Source organism: Balaenoptera ricei, chromosome 3 (assembly GCF_028023285.1).
Source record: "Balaenoptera ricei isolate mBalRic1 chromosome 3, mBalRic1.hap2, whole genome shotgun sequence".
Classification (NCBI taxonomy): Eukaryota; Metazoa; Chordata; class Mammalia; order Artiodactyla; family Balaenopteridae; genus Balaenoptera; species Balaenoptera ricei.
Genome location: NC_082641.1, coordinates 171,746,890 through 171,766,701, shown reverse-complemented (window position 1 = coordinate 171,766,701; position 19,812 = coordinate 171,746,890). Strand labels below are relative to the sequence as shown.

General features: G+C 44.0%; 1 protein-coding gene across 5 annotated transcripts in view; it reads left to right on the top strand.

The window, feature by feature from the left end:
• Nucleotides 1-1,113: 1,113 nt before the first annotated feature.
• Nucleotides 1,114-19,812, top strand: part of LOC132364034 (olfactory receptor 10H1) — a 35,384-nt gene continuing 16,685 nt past the window's right edge. For 4 of the 5 annotated variants that reach the window (XR_009502683.1, XM_059919783.1, XM_059919780.1 and 1 more), the window contains exons 1-3: nucleotides 1,114-1,223; nucleotides 3,076-3,165; nucleotides 10,644-10,753. The gene's annotated coding sequence lies outside the window, so the exon portion shown is untranslated. Of the gene's footprint in view, nucleotides 1,224-3,075; nucleotides 3,166-7,698; nucleotides 7,929-10,643; nucleotides 10,754-19,812 lie in introns of all 5 variants that reach the window. The other variant, XM_059919782.1, reaches the window with a different exon arrangement.

Genomic DNA, 19,812 nt, shown 5'->3' with positions numbered 1-19,812 from the left:
GGTAAGAATCTCATCATGAGGCTTCCATCCCGATGACCTCATCAAATCCTAATCACCTCCCAAAAGACCCACTTTCTAATACCATCACATTGGAGGTAGGGTGTCAACATGTGAATGCTGGGGGACCCAAATATTCAGTCTATAACAAGTACTAATGGGGAAATGAGAGCTTCTCTTGAGGATGTTAAGGGCTGCTACAAAGATCAACGGTACATGTGTTTCCAGACAGAACTATAATATAGAATACGTTCTATAAGGCGTTCACAGAATAGATTCGTCTTTCTTCCCCAAAACAGTCCTTGGTATCCAGAGACCCATTCATGTAAATACACTCTTGCTCAAGGAAATCCATCCTCTCATTAAAAAACAATCTTATGAAGCTACATGAATGACACAAAGGACTTTTCCTAGCTCTAAGATTCTGTGTGTAAAACCCTCCGCGGGGTCTGCTCCTGCGGGGATGGTGGGACCCGCGCTTGTGCCGTGGCCCCCCAGGTGTGGCTTCCTCAAGTTTGGGGTGAAGCCCCAGCCCCCTTGGGCTCTGCAGCGCTGCGGTGGGCTCGGGGGAAGGAGCACGGTCTCTGGGGTTTCTCGGCAGGAGATGCCGGGCTGCCGCGCAGGAACCCAGCGGCCCTGGGTGGGGCGCAGACTCGCCAGGCCTGGGTGTCCCTGCTGCGCGGCTGCTGAGAACAGGGTCCGCCATGAAGCTCTGCCTGGCAAACGGGGGCTGTGGGCGGCTCCATCCTCCCCGTCCGTCGGCACAGCCCCATCGCAGCCCTCCCTTCCGACAGGCAAAGCCTGTGACGTGCGGCCGGACGGCTCCACACCCTCAGGCCCCGGTGCTCGCCCCACGCCGGGAACAGGCACAACCCCTGGGCCGGCCTCTCCGGACGGCTCGAGTAGGACGGCTTCTTCGGCGCGCCCGTCGCCCACCCCGAGCCCAGGGGCCGGCACGGAGGTCTGAGGGCCGCTCTGGGCGGGGCGGAGGCACGGGCTTCGCGGCTGGGCCGGCCCCCCTCGCCGCCTCCTGCCTCTGCGCCCCGGCCCGGCGCGGGCTTCCCGTGGCCCCGCCTCCTTCCCACCCCCGTCGCGCCTCTTGCCGCCTGGGCCGCGGGCTCCACCCGGAGCAGCACCGCGTCGTGAGGGTGCGGGAGGGCGCCCGCCCTCGGGGCTTCCCCGACACGTACCGGCTGTTCGGCCACGTCCCGGACGGGCAGCGGCAGGTCAGTGGAGCGGAGTCGGCCCGGGTCTCCTCCCCCCCGAGGAGGGGCGACCGGCACCGCGCACGAAGCAGCCCTGGCCGGGGGGAGACCAGGGGGGAGGGGGTCGGTGGGGAGCTTGACTCGCAGTCACTTCCGAGGGGACGCTGAGCCCCCAGAGCTGGGGGCTGACTGGCCTCAGCACTCCCACGAGGGGGTGGTCAGGAAGGAGGGACCCTGTCCCTGGGGCCCAGGGCGCTCCCGGGTCAGCCGAAGTCGCCAAGTGTGTCGGGTGTCCTGGACAGCTGAGGCACTTTTCGCCCAAAGGAAGGTTCCAGAGCATTGCAGAGAGCAGACGAAGTACAAGGTGGTGAAAACTCACTGTTGCTAAGGGTGGAAACGAACCAATAATTCCTCCTGTTTCTCAGGGTGTTCCGTTTGGCCGTTAATGAAATGTATTTCCAAGGAAGGCAGGCATGTGGCTGAAAAGGCTGGCAGTGCCTGGGGGTCACAGCGAGACCCTCCCGTTTCGCCCCCCTCGGCCATCCTGTGCTCTGGGAGCAGAGCTCTCAGCCAGAAGTGAAACATAGTAGCTTCCATATCCGGATTCTAAGATTTTCTAAAGCCCTTTCAAGGCCCCCTTCTCTGAGTGGTGCTTGACCTGCTGGTGTTTGGGGCGGGAGGGTGGGCTGGGTGCTTTTCCTCACGGAAAGCACCATGAGGCAGGTGCTTTTTACTAATTAGCTTCTCCATTTGCAGACAGAGGCTTAGAGATGTCAATATACTTCAAGTTTATACAGCCAGGAAGTGGTATGGTCAGGTTTTGAACCCATAACTGCCTGCTCTGAGTCAGTGCCCTAAAGCAGGAAGCTATCCATGCTACTACATAGCTCCTCTTGCCTATTAATCTGTGTTTAAAACCCTGAACAGAAGTGAACAATTCACCGTGGTGGCCAGCTGGTCTCTGTTTAATAGATGAAAACAATAAATTGAAAAAAAGGAAACAAAAAGTCCCCAGAGAATTCAACTGAAGTGATGTCATAGGGTCTCCTTAGTGGATAATTAGTAGAATTCATCTGAATCTGCCACCTCCAGCCCCATCCCATGGGCTCTCTGTGCCCAACAGTCAAGGTCCCTGGGCATTCTTCCTTGAGAACACTATAAATTAGAAATATTATAGAATTGACTGGCATTATAGAGCCCAGTGGGGCATTCATCTGGCACAGTCTGCCAAACTCTTCGGGCATAGTAATCCCTAGAAGTCAATTCCAAGTTTTGTTAGAGAACAAGTCATGGGATTTTTCAGTGCCACCTGGGGCTCATTAAAAGTTGACTCGTAATTCTCTCCCTTCACTTTCCCTAAGGATCAGCCTCAGTGCTGCAGGCAGATAGGGTCTGATGCATACCTTAGGGATAAGGTGCAGACAGAGTCACGGGTTCACCCCACTCTGGAGGAATGGTCCCCAGATAGATAGTTTCACCCCTTAGCTTCAAGCCCAAACTTGGGCATTTGATTAGCATCAAGAGACTTAAGTGGGAACTGGAGGTGGCATTCTCTTCCTTTAAGCGACAAAATCCCCAGAGTTCCAAGTAGCCAAATGCTACAGCATGCACTGTGGTGCTCTGGGTAGCAGAACCCAAAGCACGCGAAGCCCCTGGTGTGAGTAACCACTGCAAGGGCTCCAGGCCGCTGGGTATGCATGGAAGTGAAGGTCTCTAGAGCTCTGAGGGTGGCTGATGTTTCTACTTCCATTGTAATGCTCACTGTGCTGTGTTATATAAATTACTGACCAACACCTCCCCTCCGCCCCCACTAGACTGGCAGCCCCGAGAGGGTAGGACCACTCTGAACTCGCTCACCAGTGTGTTCCCACAGGTTGGCACCTAATACCTGCTCATTAAATACCTGCTGAGAAAACAAACAACTTTATGGGAGAGTCTGTGAGCTGCAAAATCCTTCTGAAATGTGAGTGGCTATTCCCTTATTTACCTGAAATTCACTTTTTAGGTGCGATTGACATCACAGCAACCCACCTGCCCTCGTGTATGTATCATGGCCAGTATCTGCTGTGTAAATGAGTGTCATCTCATGCCTGTTGGGATTGTGGGGTAATGTCCTTTGTAATCTCCTCCATGTCATTTTAGGCCATTTTGAGCCCTTCACACCCCTCCTTGCTGCCCAGTCTCCCTGTCATATTGCTGTCATATTGGCCTTCTTCTGTTCCTTGGATGGGCCATCATTTTCCCACTTCAGGTCCTTTGCACATGCTGTCTCTTCTACCTGGTGCAACCTTTCCTCTCCCTCTGCCCCTGGAGCAGATTGTCTCGGCTGAAATGCCACCTTCTCCATGAACCACCCCTCCAAGCCATTCCAAACATGCCTTACTCTCTATGGATGATCTTGTTGGGCTCTCATAGACAATAATTGCCTTATCCTAAAACTCCTGACCTTCTTGACTACATTCAGTTATTCATCATCTGCCTTCTCCCCTCCACTGTAATGTCCACGAAACTGGGTATTGTGTTAGTTCTGGTCACTGTGGTCTCCCCAGAGATGGGCTCAGATGTTCCCTACACATCTGTTGAACACATGATTGCTGAGGCTGGACTTCCTTTGAGCTGGAGATAAGCGTTATCTCACACATAGTTTTTAAATGCTGAGGCTGGTCATGCTTATCAAACTAACCAGTGAGTGTGGCCAGTTCTGACTTTTCCCAGTTGTCAAAGAACAGTTCAAGCACGAGATTCCCTTCCTGTATTTACTTTCAGACAGTCACTTACCTCAGAAAAAGAGGGACCTCCCGAGCAAAATGTTGACCAAGGATTTGAAGAACACTTACCTGTCCAATCCTTAGTGGGAATTTTATCTTATGAACATTTATGGTATACACGGTTTGTGCTAGACATGAAAAATGACAGGGAAGCAAATTTCCCTTCTAAAAGGTCCTGGACAAGGGAGGGAGACAGGCGAGTGCATTAGTCATTCATATACTGGAGATAAATACAATGAAGATATGACAGACCCCTGGGGAAGTGATGAGCTCTTTAGCTTCCCTGAAACCCATCAGGATAAAGAGATCCAAAAAGGAAATCCACTGACACTTTACCACAAACATTAAAGAGTATCAACCAAATTCATATATATGAGATCAGATTGAAGACACAATGGAAACTGTCCCACACTCCCTCAGTTAAGGGCATTGGAGGAAAGTAGGTGGAGAACATTTTTCTTAAGGGTGAGATGGGGGTCTGACCAATCTCTTCATCTGCAGCTGTGAGCACAGATTCCAGTACAGGGCAGGGGCTGCTGTATGTTTGGGAAATGGAACGACTTGAACCAATTTTTATTGGTGACCCCTGAAGTCATACCCAGTGGAAAGTTCCGGAAATGCATGGGTCCTGCCTGGGAGAAAAGTTGAGCAAAGCTACAAGTCTGTGATTCAAAGTTATTCATCATCGTTTCTCCAGTGGCCACACACTGCTCAGCTCATAGTAGGTGCTCAAAAAATATCTGTGAGACTCCCTCTTGTAAGAGTACCGGAATCACAACTAACTGCTGGAAGATCATCAACAGGAAGACACTGGAACTCACCAAAAAAGATACCCCACAACCAAAGACAAAGGAGAAGCCACAATGAGATGGTAGGAGGGGCACAATCACAATAAAATCAAATCCCATAACTGCTGGGTGGGTGATTCACAAACTGGAGAACACTTATACCACAGAAGTTCACCACTGGAGTGAAGGTTCTGAGCCCCATGTCAGGCTTCCCAACCTGGGGGTCCAGCAACGGGAGGAGGAATCCTAGAGAATCAGACTTAGAGGGCTAGCGAGATTTGATTGCAGGACTTCAACAGGACTGGGGGAAACAGGGACTCCACCCTTGGAGGGCACAAACAGTAGTGTGTGCATTAGGACCCAGGGGAGGGAGCAGTGACCCCATATGAGACTGAACCAGATCTACCTGCTAGTGCTGGAGGGTCAAAACTACAATGAGGTATCACCTCACACCAGTAAGAATGGGCATCATCAGAAAATCTGCAAACAACAAATGCTGGAGAGGGTGTGGAGAAAAGGGAACTCTCTTGCACTGTTGGTGGGAATGTAAATTGATACAACCACTATGGAGAACAGTGTGGAGGTTCCTTAAAAAACTAAAAATAGAATTACCATATGATCCAGCAATCCCACTACTGGGCATCTACCCAGAGAAAACCATAATTCAAAAAGACACATGCACCCCCATGTTCATTGCAGCACTATTTAGAATAGCCAGGTCATGGAAGCAACCCAAATGCCCATCTACAGACAAATGGATAAAGAAGATGTGGTACATATATACAGTGGTATATTACTCAGCCATAAAAAGAAACAAAATTGAGTTATTTGTAGTGAGGTGGATGGACCTAGAGTCTGTCATACAGAGTGAAGTAAGTCAGAAAGAGAAAAACAAATACAGTATGCTAACACATATATACGGAATCTAAGGAAAAAAAAAAAAAAAAAAGGCCATGAAGAACCTAGTGGCAAGACGGGAATAAAGACACAGACCTACTAGAGAATGGACTTGAGGATATGGGGAGGGGGTGGGGTGAGATGTGACAGGGTGAGAGAGTGTCATGGACATATATACACTACCAAATGTAAAATAGATAGCTAGTGGGAAGCAGCCGCATAGCACAGGGAGATCAGCTCGGTGCTTTGTGACCACCTAGAGGGGTGGGATGGGGAGGGTGGGAGGGAGGGAGATGCAAGAGGGAAGAGAAATGGGAACATATTGTATATGTATAACTGATTCACTTTGTTATAAAGCAGAAGCTAACACACTATTGTAAGGCAATTATACTTCAATAAAGATGTTTAAAAAAAAAAAAAAAAGATGTGGTACATATATACAGTGGTATATTACTCAGCCATAAAAAGAAACAAAATTGAGTTATTTGTAGTGAGGTGGATGGACCTAGAGTCTGTCATACAGAGTGAAGTAAGTCAGAAAGAAAAACAAATACCATATATTAACGCATATATGTGGAACCTAGAAAAATGGTACAGATGAACCGGTTTGCAGGGCAGAATTAGAGACATAGATGTAGTTAACAAACATATGGACACCAAGGGGGAAAGTGGTGGGTGTTGGTGGTGGTGGTGGTGGTGTGATGAATTGGGAGATTGGGATTGACATATATACGCTAATATGTATAAAATAGATAACTAACAAGAACCTACTGTATAAAAAATAAATAAAATAAAATAAAACCCCACAAATATCTGTGAGACAAATGAAAGAATAGCACCCATAGTTTATGAAAAAAGTTGAAATGGGGATAGAGGGAGGGCAGTTCACCTCCACCAAGCACCTACTCTGTGCCAGTCTCCTTACATGCATTGTGTCTCTTATCTGTATAATGCAGCCCCATTTTACAAAGATAGAAAATGAGGTCCAGAGAGGTCAAGTCACTCATCCAAGGTCATAGTGACCCCACAAGGCAGGGCTGCAAGATGGAGCTGAACCATAACCTTGGTCTCCTCCACTCTGTCCCCAGTCTTAGTACTGACTCCCTTCTGTGACCCTAGCCTTATTTCCTGACCTCTCTGGGCATTCAGAAACAGCAAGAAAATATCTTTCTCCTTGGTCCTGGATTCATTTCTTGGTTGAACATCTCTCCCCCTGATGTCCTTTCCCAATTTGAGGTGTGCCAAGAAAATTCCACCAAGATTTCCCCCCCCACATTCTGGGTCTTTTGCTGTCCCAGTGGGAGAGGGTTTAGAGGAAAGTGTTGGCTGGACCCTCAGTCCAGGCTGGCATCTGCCCATGCCAAGTTGGCTGCCCTAGTTCCTTTCTGACCTTTGTTTCCAGCTCACCCTTTCCCTGGGCCCTAGACTGATGGTTCTAAGGTACCTTCAAGCCCCTTCACAATCTGGTCCTGGCCTGACCTCCTAGCCTCCCCTAACCCTGTTCTGGACATTTCTCTACACATTTGCTCATGCTGATTCCTCTGCCTTGGGTGCCCTGCTGACACTGTGTGCCCAGGGACTCTTGTTCACCCTTCAAAATTCAGTTCAGATGGCATGTCCTCATTCCCCCACCTGTACCATAGGGTCTCATGGCACCATGCATGTCCATTCATTATTTTCTTCAACATATATATTTATTGAATATTTACTGTTTTATTTAATATTTAACATTCTAGATGCTGGGAACACATGCAACTAGTCAGATACCCTCTCTGCTCCCAGAAGGTCCATAGGTTTCTCGTGGGAGACACAGACACACAACCGGGCAATAGCAAGACCATGTTATGGGTAATTTCAGGGGAAGCCAGAGGTCAGAGGTATAGGAGGCATGGTAGGCTTCCTGGAAGAGGTGACATGTGACCTGAGACTGCTTGATTAAGGCAGATGGGAGTGAAGAATGGGACATGTGGTGGCACCTGGGGTGAGAGAGAGGCTGGCACATTCAAGAAACTGAAAATATCCCCGTCTCATTTTGGCTTCTAGATATAAAAGTGGGAGCAGGTATTGGATTTGGAGGAAACATGTCCAACTCCCCGCCCTGGAAGAGCCCACCGCTTCCCCTAGAATCCACCTATGAGTCCAGCTCAACACCTGGCAGGTGTTTGAGGGCTCCTGTGTCTACATTTCCACAGACAACTCTTCTGGAGTCAGGCCAAGGCTTCCCTGCACAGGAGGACACTCACCTAGTCACTATCAATAGCCAAACAGAACAGGTGAGGACAGGGAGGACCTTTAGGTCCTTCTCTAAGACAGTGCGTGGTCATGTCCCTGTCCCCTGCAGGATCCTCTCCAAACCCCATAGCCCATCTTTCAGGCCCATGGCTTATGTCCCTCCATCTGCCCTGGCATGTGGACATGATCGAACTGCGCATCTTCTTACTCTATACTTTTATTGATTTCAGCTGCTGTGGTAGGAATTCCCTTTACCCTGCTATCCACCAAGAGAATGCCTATTCATCCTTTAAGCCCCAGAGAAAACATTCCTTCCTCCACATTTTCCCATAGTGACGAGCAGATGTCTCCCCTACAGCTCCACACATTGTGCTGTGTCTTCTGAGTCATGGGTGTGGGACTGGATATGATGCATTTCTGTGTCCTCAAGACCTGTAACAGTGCTGGGCACACAATAGAGACATTGTTCTTGTATGCCTGTTGTGTGGAGTTCAATGGCAGAGCCACTCCTATTGCCCAGAGTCCAAACTCTCAAGCCTGGTGTTGAAAGTCCTGTAATAACACTCACAGATGCAGTGTTTTCGTGGGTATATTAAGTGCATGTAGTGTGTTCACATGAACATGACCAATTGTCAGATCTACTCTGGCAAGAAAGTGCTGTTATTACTACCAGTCTGCAGATGAGGAGACTGAGGTTCAGAGGTTTGTGTTAATTTCTTCTGAGGTCAAAAGAAACGTTAATGATGGAGGTGGGGACCAAACCCAGGGCTCTAAAGAGGCTGTCAATTGGAAGGAACCATTGGCATTACAGAACAACAGTGTCAAAAACATTTGGAAGAGAGAGGCTTGACCATCCTTGGTGGATGGCTGGACATGTGGTGCAGAGCCTATGGTTGACCTGTGGGTGACCATACTGGAGGCCAGCAGTAGAGAATGCACAGGAGAAAGGACTCCTGACACCATCCCTGCTGGCTTTGGAAAACATAGACCAGAGATGGCATCAGAATATGAGCACACAAAGTCAGATGCACAGGGTCACACACAACTCAGGCTCCAGGGTTGGTGTTGACCCATCTGTAATCTAGACCCCTGAACTCATTCTAGGTCCATGGGTGAGTGTCCTCCATAATCAGTGTGTTACCACCATCAGACTGTCATCATACCTATGAAAGAAATGTCATGACAACAAGGTATAGGTGCAAATCTTGGAGCTACTTGAGGCTTCTGGTCAACCCCATATGTGGTCTCAAGGGTTGAGTGCCCCCAAAGAGAGAAATGGTGATCAGGGGTGTTGCTGGCAGATGACAGATGCCAGAGGGGAGGGATACATTTGAGACAATCCTTTCCTATGACTGAGACTCACTCAAACTTACTCTGGTCCTGGGGGCCTAGAGTGCTTCTCTTGAAAGCCACTGACAGTTTTATCTGGTCCCAGCTAGCAGAGAAGGACTGCCTTCAAGGAAGGCACTTGAAACTGAGGGTCCCCAGATGTTCAGGACGCAGGTAGGTGTCATGCTTGGCCAAGTCTAAGAGTATTATCATGCTTTTAAAAAAACCCATAGCTGTATTTATGAAGGGCTTATGAACCACCAGATACCATGCTCTCCATGCAGATAGGCAGGTATTCTAATTATTTCCATTTTACAAATAGGTGAACAGGTTGACAGGTTAAGCAGCATATCTCAGGTTATAGTAAATAAGTAGGAGATCTGGGGCTTAGAATTCTGAGAGTTTTATGAAAATCATGAAAGATAATCAAAAGGCAGATTGAAGGAACTCAGAGAATCCCAAGCTGGGTAAATTCCAAAAAGTATGTGCACACACACACCTACATAAATACACGTCCACACAGACAAATACATCCTGCTCCAACTGCTGAAAAACAAAGAAAAAGAGAAAAATCATAATGGCATCCAGAGAGAAAAAGACATATTAAATGACATGGTGTATGAAAGTTTTCTAACAATGGGTTTGATAAACAGAAGCCTCTCCATCAACGTTAACTTGCTTCTCATTATTGTATCACATTCTCCATTAAAGTGTAAAGTTATAAATCAACATGTGGGGAATGATTGGCCACATGCTCTGAGAGAAGAGTCATGAAAATAACTCCAACGTTGAAATTAACACAATTTTATCTCAGAAAATGCAAGATCTTTTGAAACTAATGCGACCTGAAACCCAAAAGCACAAAGGCACCAGAGACCTTGAGGCAGATTTCTGGGGCAGCAGAAATGATAGTTGTGGAGAATACTTGGAACAGAATACCTTCTCCAAGATGCCAGTATCATTTCCCTGTGACATTAATGATGATAAGCCATCTAGAGATCTTGGAGGCTTTGCTGAGCCAGAAAGGAAATGTCCGATGGTTCACATGGGGGTGGCATTTCCCAGCATAGGAAGGCTGTGTCTTCAATAAAACCAGAAGGGCCGTGGGTAGCTAGAGAAGAAGGAGCCGCAGCCACAGCTGAACGCAGGCACAGAGGGCAGCAGGCTGCGGGACCTCACACCAATGGGGGCAAATCTCTGCCCATGCCCAGGGAGCCAGGTGAGCCAAGAGGCCCAGGGCAGAAGTAGATGCCCAGGGCAGGGGTAGATGCCCAGGGCAGGAGTACATGCCCTTCTCAATACCAACGTTCACTCACTGCCTCCCACTCCAGTGAGTGATTCAGCCTCATCCCTCCACCGCCCTTGCACGAATTCAGCACTTTTCCCGCGCTGTGCGTGCTGACTCACTCTTGCTCCATTCGCTACAGCACAGCGGGATCAAAAGCTGCCCCAGGATAACCCCGGGAAGATGTTCTGCCTGCCGATGACCCTGATGCTGCTTCTGTTGTCCTGCTCCTTGGTGCAGTCCTGACTGGAGGTAAGCTGGCAGGGCCAGTGGGAAAGGTGATCAGATAGAACCGGGCCCCCACACCTGGTCTTATTATAATTTTTTTTTTTAGCATCTTTATTGGAGTATAATTGCTTTACAATAGTGTGTTAGCTTCTGCTTTATAACAAAGTGAATCAGCTATACATATACATATATCCCCATATCTCCTCCCTTTTGTGTCTCCATCCCACCCTCCCTATCCCACCCCTCTAGGTGGTCACAAAACACTGAGCTGATCTCCCTGTGCTATGCAGCTGCTTCCCACTAGCTAGCTATTTTACATTTGGTAGTGTATATATGTCCATGCCACTCTCTCACTTCGTCCCAGCTTACCCTTCCCCCTCCCTGTGTCCTCAAGTCCATTCTCAACGTCTGTGTCTTTTTTCCTGTTCTGCCCATAAGTTCATCAGAACCTTTTTTTTTTTTCAGATTCCATATATATGTGTTAGCATAGGGTATTTGTTTTTCTCTTTCTGACTTACTTCACTCTGTATGACAGACTCTAGGTCCATCCACCTCACTACATATAACTCAATATCATTTCTTTTTATGGCTCAGTAAGATTCCATTGTATATATGTGCCACATCTTCTTTATCCATTTATCTGTCGATGGACACTTAGGCTGCTTCCATGTCCTGGCTATTGTAAATAGAGCTTCAGTGAACATTGTGGTACATGACTCTTTTTGAATTATGGTTTTCTCAGGGTGTATGCCCAGTAGTGGGTTTGCTGGGTCGTATCGTAGTTCTATTTTTAGTGTTTTAAGGAACCTCCATACTCTTCTCCATAGTGGCTGTATCAATTTACATTCCCACCAACAGTGCAAGAGGGTTCCCTTTTCTCCACAACCTCTCCAGCATTTATTGTTTGTAGATTTTTTGATGATGGCCATTCTGAACTGTGTGAGGTGATACCTCACTGTAGTTTTGATTTACATTTATCTAATGATGACTGATGTTGAGCATTCTTTCATGTGTTTGTTGGCAATCTGTATATCTTCTTTGGAGAAATGTCTATTTAGGTCATCTGCCCATTTCTGGATTGGGTTGTTTGGTTTTTTGTTATTGAGCTGCATGAGCTGCTTGTATATTTTGGAGATTGATCCTTTGTCAGTTGCTTTGTTTGCAAATATTTTCTCCCATTCTGAGGGTTGTCTTTTGCTCTTGTTTATGGTTTCCTTTGCTGTGCAAAAGCTTTTATGTTTCATTAGGTCCCATTTGTTTATTTTTGTTTTTATATTTCCATTTCTCTAGGAGGTAGGTCAAAAAGGATCTTGCTGTGATTTATGTCATAGAGTGTTCTGCCTATGTTTTCCTCTAAGAGTTTTGTAATGTCTGGACTTACATTTAGGTCTTTAATCCATTTTGAGTTTATTTTTGTATACAGCGTTAGGGAGTGTTCTAATTTCATTTTTTCACATGTAGCTGTCCAGTTTTCCCAGCACCACTTATTGAAGAGGCTGTCTTTTCTCCACTGTATATTCTTGCCTCCTTTATCAAAGATAAGGTGACCATATGTGTATGGGTTTATCTCTGGGATTTCTATCCTGTTCCACTGATGTATATTTCTGTTCTTCTGCCACCACCATATAGTCTTGATTACTGTAGCTTTGTAGTATAGTCTGAAGTCCAGGAGCCTGATTCCTCCAGCTCCGTTTTTCTTTCTCAAGATTGCTTTGGCTATTTGGGGTCTTTTGTGTGTCCATACAAATTGTGAAATTATTTATTCTAGTTCTGTGAAAAATGCCAGTGGTAGTTTGATAGGGATTGCATTGAATCTGTAGATTGCTCTGGGTAGTATAGTCATTTTCACAGTGTTGATTCTGCCAATCCAAGAACTTGGTATAGTTCTCTATCTGTTTGTATTGTCTTTAATTTCTTTCATCAGTGTCTTATAGTTTTCTGAGTACAGATCTTTTACCTCCTCAGGTAGGTTTATTCCTAGGTATTTTATTCTTTTTGTTACAGTGATGAATGGGATTGTTTCCTTAATTTCACTTTCTGATCTTTCATTGTTAGTGTATAGGAATGCAAGAGATTTCTGTGCATTTATTTTTTATCCTGTTACTTTACCAAATCCATTGATTAGCTCTAGTACTTTTCTGGTGGCATCCTTAGGATTCTCTATGTATAGTATCATGTCATCTGCAAACAGTGACAGCTTTACTTTTTTTTTCCAATTTGTATTCCTTTTATTTCTTTTTCTTCTCTGATTGCCATGGCTAGGACTTCCAAAACTGTGTTGAATAATAGTGGCGATAGTAGACATTCTTGTCTTGTTCCTGATCTTAGAGGAAATGCTTTCAGTTTTTCACCATTGAGAATGATGTTTGCTGTGGGCTTGTTGTATATGGCCTTTATTATGTTGAGGTAGGTCCACTCTAAGCCCACTTTCTGAAGAGTTTTTATCATAAATGGGTGTTGAATTTTGTCAAAAGCTTTTTCTGCATCTATTGAGATGATCATATGGTTTTTATTCTTCAATATGTTAATATGGTGTATCACATTGATTGACTTGTGTATATTGAAGAATCCTTGCATCCCTGGGATAAATCTCACTTGATCATTGTGTATGATCCTTTTAATGTGTTGTTGGATTCTGTTTGCTAGTATTTTGCTGAGGATTTTTGCATCTATATTCATCAGTGATATGGGTCTGTAATTTTCTTTTTTTGTAGTATCTTTGTCTGGTTTTGGTATCAGGGTGATGGTGGCCTCATAGAATGAGTTTGGGAGTGTTGCTTCCTCTGCAATTTTTTGAAAGAGTTTGAAAAGGATGGGTGTTAGCTCTTCTCTAAATGTTTGATAGAATTCACCTGTGAAGCCATCTGGTCCTGGACTTTTGTTTATTGGAAGATTTTTAATCACAGTTTCAATTTCATTACTTGTGATTGGTCTGTTCATGTTTTCTATTTCTTCCTGGTTCAGTCTTGGAAGGTTATACATTTCTAAGAATTTGTCCATTTCTTCCAAGTTGTCCATTTTATTGGCATAGAGTTGCTTGTAGTAGTCTCTTAGGATGCTTTGTATTTCTGTGGTGTCTGTTCTCCTTTTTCATTTCTGATTTTATTGATTTGAGTCCTCTCCCTCTTTTTATTGATGAGTGTGTAATGGTTTATCAATTTTGTTTATCTTCTCAAAGAACCAGCTTTTAGTTTTATTGATCTTTGCTATTGTTTTCTTTGTTTCTATTTCATTTATTCCTGCTCTGATCTTTATGATTTCTTTCCTTCTGCTAACTTTGGGTTTTGTTCGTTCTTCTTTCTTTAGTTCCATTAGTTGTAAGGTTAGATATTTTATTTGAGATATTTCTTGTTTCTTGAGGTAGGCTTGTGTAGCTATAAACTTCCGTCCTAGAATGGCTTTTGCTGCATCCCATAGGTTTTGGATCGTCATGTTTTCATTGTCATTTGTCTCTAGGTTTTTTTTGATTTCCTGTTTGATTTCTTCAGTGATCTCTTGGTTATTTAGTAACGTATTGTTTAGCCTCCATGTGTTTGTGTTTTTTACGTTTTTTTCCCTGTAATTCTTTTCTAATCTCATAGCGTTGTGGTCAGAAAAGATGCTTGATATGATTTCAATTTTCTTAAATTTACTGAGGCTTGATTTGTGACCCAAGATGTGATCTATCCTGGAGAATGTTCCGTGCGCACTTGAGAAGAAAGTGTAATCTGCTGTTTTTGGATGGAATGTCCTATAAATATCAATTAAATATATCTGGTCTATTGTGTCATTTAAAGCTTCTGTTTCCTTATTTATTTTCATTTTGGATGATCTGTCCATTGGTGTAAGTGAGGTGTTCAAGTCCCCCACTATTATTGTGTTACTGTCGATTTCCTCTTTTACAGCTGTTAGCAGTTGCCTTATGTATTGAGGTGCTCCTATGTTGGGTGCATATATATTTATAATTGTTATATCTTCTTCTTGGATTGATCCCTTGATCATTATGTAGTGTCCTTCCTTGTCTCTTGTAACATTCTTTATTTTAAAGTCTATTTTATCGGATATGTGTATAGCTACTCCAGCTTTCTTTTGATTTCCATTTGCATGGAATATCTTTTTCCATCCCCTCACTTTCAGTCTGTATGTGTCCCTAGGTCTGATGTGGGTCTCTTGTAGACAGCATATATATGGGTCTTGTTTTTGTATTCATTCAGCAAGCCTGTGTCTTTTGGTTGGATTATTTAATCCATTCACGTTTAAGGTAATTATCTATATGTATGTTCCTATGACCATTTTCTTAATTGTTTTGGGTTTGTTTTTGTAGGTCCTTTTCTAATCTTGTGTTTCCCACTTAGAGAAGTTCCTTTAGCATTTGTTGTAGAGCTGGTTTGGTGGTGCTGAATTTTCTTAGCTTTTGCTTGTCTGTAAAGCTTTTTTTTTTTTAATTAATTTATTTATTTATTTTTGGCTGTGTTGGGTCTTCGTTTCTGTGCGAGGGCCCTCTCCAGTTGTGGCAAGTGGGGGCCACTCTTCATCGCGGTGCGCGGGCCCCTTACTACCGTGGCCTCCCCTGTTGCGGAACACAGGCTCCAGACGCGCAGGCTCAGTAATTGTGGCTCACGGGCTTAGCCGCTGTGCGGCATGTGGGATCTTCCCAGACCAGGGCTCAAACCCATGTCCCCTGCATTGGCAGGCAGACTCTCAACCACTGTGCCACCAGGGAAGCCCTGTAAAGCTTTTGATTTCTCCATCGAATCTGAATGAGATCCTTGCTGGGTAGAGTACTCTTGGTTGTAGGTTCTTCCCTTTCATCACTTTAAGTATATCATGCCACTCCCTTCTTGCTTGTAGAGTTTCTGCTGAGAAATCAGCTATTAACCTTATGGGAGTTCGCTTGTATGTTATTTGTTGTTTTTCCCTTGCTGCTTTCAATAATTTTTCTTTGTCTTTAATTTTTGCCAATTTGATTACTATGTGTCTCAGCATGTTTCTCCTTTGGTTTATCCTGTATCGGACTTGCTGCGTTTCCTGGGCTTGGGTGGCTATTTCCTTTCCCATGTTAGGGAAGTTTTTGACTATAATCTCTTCAAATATTTTCTCTGGTCCTTTCTCTCTCTCTTCTCCTTCTGGGACCCCTATAATGCGAATGTTGTTGTGTTTAATGTTGTCCCAGAGGTCTCTTAGGCTGTCTTCATTTCTTTTCATTCTTTTTTCTTCATTCTGTTCCGCAGCAGTGAATTCCACCATTCTGTCTTCCGGGTCACTTATCCGTTCTTCTGCCTCAGTTATTCTGCTATTGATTCCTTCTACTGTAGTTTTCATTTCAGTTATTGTATTGTTCATCTCTGTTTGTTTGTTCTTTAATTATTTTAGGTCTTCGTTAAACATTTCTTGCATCTTCTCGATCTTTGCTCCATTGTTTTTCCGAGGTCCTGGATCATCTTCACTATCATTATTCTGAATTCTTTTTCTGGAAGGTTGCATCTCCACTTCATTTAGTTGTTTTTCTGGGGTTTTATCTTGTTCCTTCATCTGGTACATAGCCCCCTGCCTTTTCATCTTGTCTATCTTTCTGTGAATGTGGTTTTTTTCCAAAGCCTGCAGGATTGTAGTTCTTTTTGCTTCTGCTCTCTGCCCTCTGGTGGATGAGGCTATCTCAGAGGCTTGTGTAAGCTTCCTGATGGGAGGGACTGGTGGTGGGTAGAGCTGACTGTTGTTCTGGTGGTCAGAGCTCAGTAAAACTTTAATCCACTTGACTGTTGATGGATGGGTCTTGGTTCCCTCCCTGTTGGTTGTTTGGCCTGAGGCCACCCAACACTGGAGCCTACTTGGGCTCTTTGGTGGGGCTAATGACAGAATCTGGGAGGGCTCACCACAAGGATTACTTCCCAAAACTTCTGCTGCCAGTGTCCTTGTCCCCACGGTGAGCCACAGCCACCCCCCGCCTCTGCAGGAGACCCTCCAACACTAGCAGGTAGGTCTGGTTCAGTCTCCCCTGTGGTCACTGCACCTTCCCCTGGGTTCCGATGTGCACACTACTTTGTGTGTGCCCTCCAAGAGTGGAGTCTCTGTCTCCCCCAGTCCTGTCAAAGTCCTGCAATCAATTCCCATTAAGCTTCAAAGTCTGATTCTCTAGGAATTCTTCCTCCCGTTGCTGGATCCCCAGGTTGGGAAGTCTGACGTGGGACTCAGTACCTTCACTCCAGTGGGTGGACTTCTGTGGTATATGTGTTCTCCAGTCTGTGAGTCACCCACCCAGCAGTTAAGGGATTTGATTTTATTGTGATCGCACCCCTCCTACCGTCTCATTGTGGCTTCTCCTTTGTCTTTGGATGTGGGGTATCTTTTTTGGTGAGTTCCAGTGTCTTCCTGTCAATGATTGTCCAGCAGCTAGTTGTGATTCTGGTGTTCTCGCAAGAGGGAGTGAGAGCATGTCCTTCTACTCCACCATCTTGGTTCCTCTCCACATGACTCTTTTTTTTTTTTTTTTTTTTTTTTTTTCCTGAAACATTTATATTAACATATTTCCATACATATTTCCATACAAATACAAATATGATTTTTAGAAATTTCATGTAATGTCTGAAACATTTATATTAACATATTTCCATACATATTTCCATACAAATACAAATATAAGATTTTTAGAAATTTCATGTAATGTCTGAAACATTTATATTAACATATTTCCATACAAATAACCCAATGAAAGTTTAGTATTAGTTGTTTTGTTTGTTTTTTTATACTGCAGGTTCTTATTAGGCATCAGTTTTATACACATCAGTGTATACATGTCAATCCCAATCGCCCAATTCAGCACCCCACCATCCCCACCCCACCGCAGTTTTCCCCCCTTGGTGTCCATATGTCCATTCTCTACATCTGTGTCTCAACTTCTGCCCTGCAAACTGGCTCATCTGTACCATTTTTCTAGGTTCCGCATACATGCATTAATATACGATATTTGTTTTTCTCTTTCTGACTTACTTCACTCTGTATGACAGTCTCTAGATCCATCCACGTCTCAACAAATGACTCAATTTCGTTCCTTTTTATGGCTGAGTAATATTCCATTGTATATATGTACCACATCTTCTTTATCCATTCGTCTGTTGATGGGCATTTAGGTTGCTTCCATGACCTGGCTATTGTAAATAGTGCTGCAATGAACATTCGGGTGCATGTGTCTTTTTGAATTACGGTTTTCTCTGGGTATATGCCCAGTAGTGGGATTGCTGGGTCATATGGTAATTCTATTTTTAGTTTTTTAAGGAACCTCCATATTGTTCTCCATAGTGGCTGTATCAATTTACATTCCCACCAACAGTGCAAGAGGGTTCCCTTTTCACCACACCCTCTCCAGCATTTGTTGTTTGTAGATTTTCTGATGATGCCCATTCTAACAGGAGTGAGGTGATACCTCATTGTAGTTTTGATTTGCATTTCTCTAATAATTAGTGATGTTGAGCATCCTTTCATGTGCTTTGTGGCCATCTGTATGTCTTCTTTGGAGAAATGTCTATTTAGGTCTTCTGCCCATTTTTGGATTGGGGTGTTTGTTTCTTTGATATTGAGCTGAATGAGCTGTTTATATATTTTGGAGATTAATCCTTTGTCCGTTGATTCATTTGCAAATATTTTCTCCCATTCTGAGGGTTGTCTTTTCGTCTTGTTTATGGTTTCCTTTGCTGTGCAAAAGCTTTGAAGTTTCATTAGGTCCCACTTGTTTATTTTTGTTTTTATTTCCATTACTCTAGGAGGTGGATCAAAAAAGATCTTGCTGTGATTTATGTCAAAGAGTGTTCTTCCTATGTTTTCCTCTAAGAGTTTTATAGTGTCCAGTCTTATATTTAGGTCTCTAATCCATTTTGAGTTTATTTTTGTGTATGGTGTTAGGGAGTATTCTAATTTCATTCTTTTACATGTAACTGTCCAGTTTTCCCAGCACCACTTATTGAAGAGACTGTCTTTTCTCCATTGTATATCTTTGCCTCCTTTGTCATAGATTAGTTGACCATAGGTGCGTGGGTTAATGTCTGGGCTTTCTATCTTGTTCCATTGATCTATGTTTCTGTTTTTGTGCCAGTACCATATTGTCTTGATTACTGTAGCTTTGTAGTATAGTCTGAAGTCAGGGAGTCTGATTCCTCCAGCTCCATTTTTTTGCCTCAAGACTGCTTTGCCTATTCGGGGTCTTTTGTGTCTCCATACAAATTTTAAGATGATTTGTTCTAGCTCCGTAAAAAATGCCATTGGTAATTTGATAGGGATTGCATTGAATCTGTAGATTGCTTTGGGTAGTATACTCATTTTCACAATGTTGATTCTTCCAATCCAAGAACATGGTATATCTCTCCATCTGTTGGTATCATCTTTAATTTCTTTCATCAGTGTCTTATAGTTTTCTGCATACAGGTCTTTTGTCTCCCTAGGTAGGTTTATTCCTAGGTATTTTATTCTTTTTGTTGCAATGGTAAATGGGAGTGTTTCCATAATTTCTCTTTCAGATTTTTCATCATTAGTGTATAGGAATGCAAGAGATTTCTGTGCATTAATTTTGTATCCTGCAACTTTACCATATTCATTAATTAGCTCTAGCAGTTTTCTGGTGGCAGTTTTAGGATTCTCTATGTATAGTATCATGTCATCCGCAAACAGTGACAGTTTTACTTCTTCTTTTCCAATTTGTATTCCTTTTATTTCTTTTTCTTCTCTGATTGCCGTGGCTAGGACTTCCAAAACTATGTTGAATAATAGTGGTGAGAGTGGACATCCTTGTCTCGTTCCTGATCTTAGAGGAAATGCTTTCAGTTTTTCACCATTGAGAATGATGTTTGCTGTGGGTTTGTCATATATGGCCTTTATTATGTTGAGGTAGGTTCCCTCTATGCCCACTTTCTGGAGAGTTTTTATCAGAAATGGGTGTTGAATTTTGTCAAAAGCTTTTTCTGCATCTATTGAGATGATCATATGGTTTTTATTCTTCAATTTGTTAATATGGTGTATCACATTGATTGATTTGCGTATATTGAAGAATCCTTGCATCCCTGGGATAAATCCCACTTGATCGTGGTGTATGATCCTTTTAATGTGTTGTTGGATTC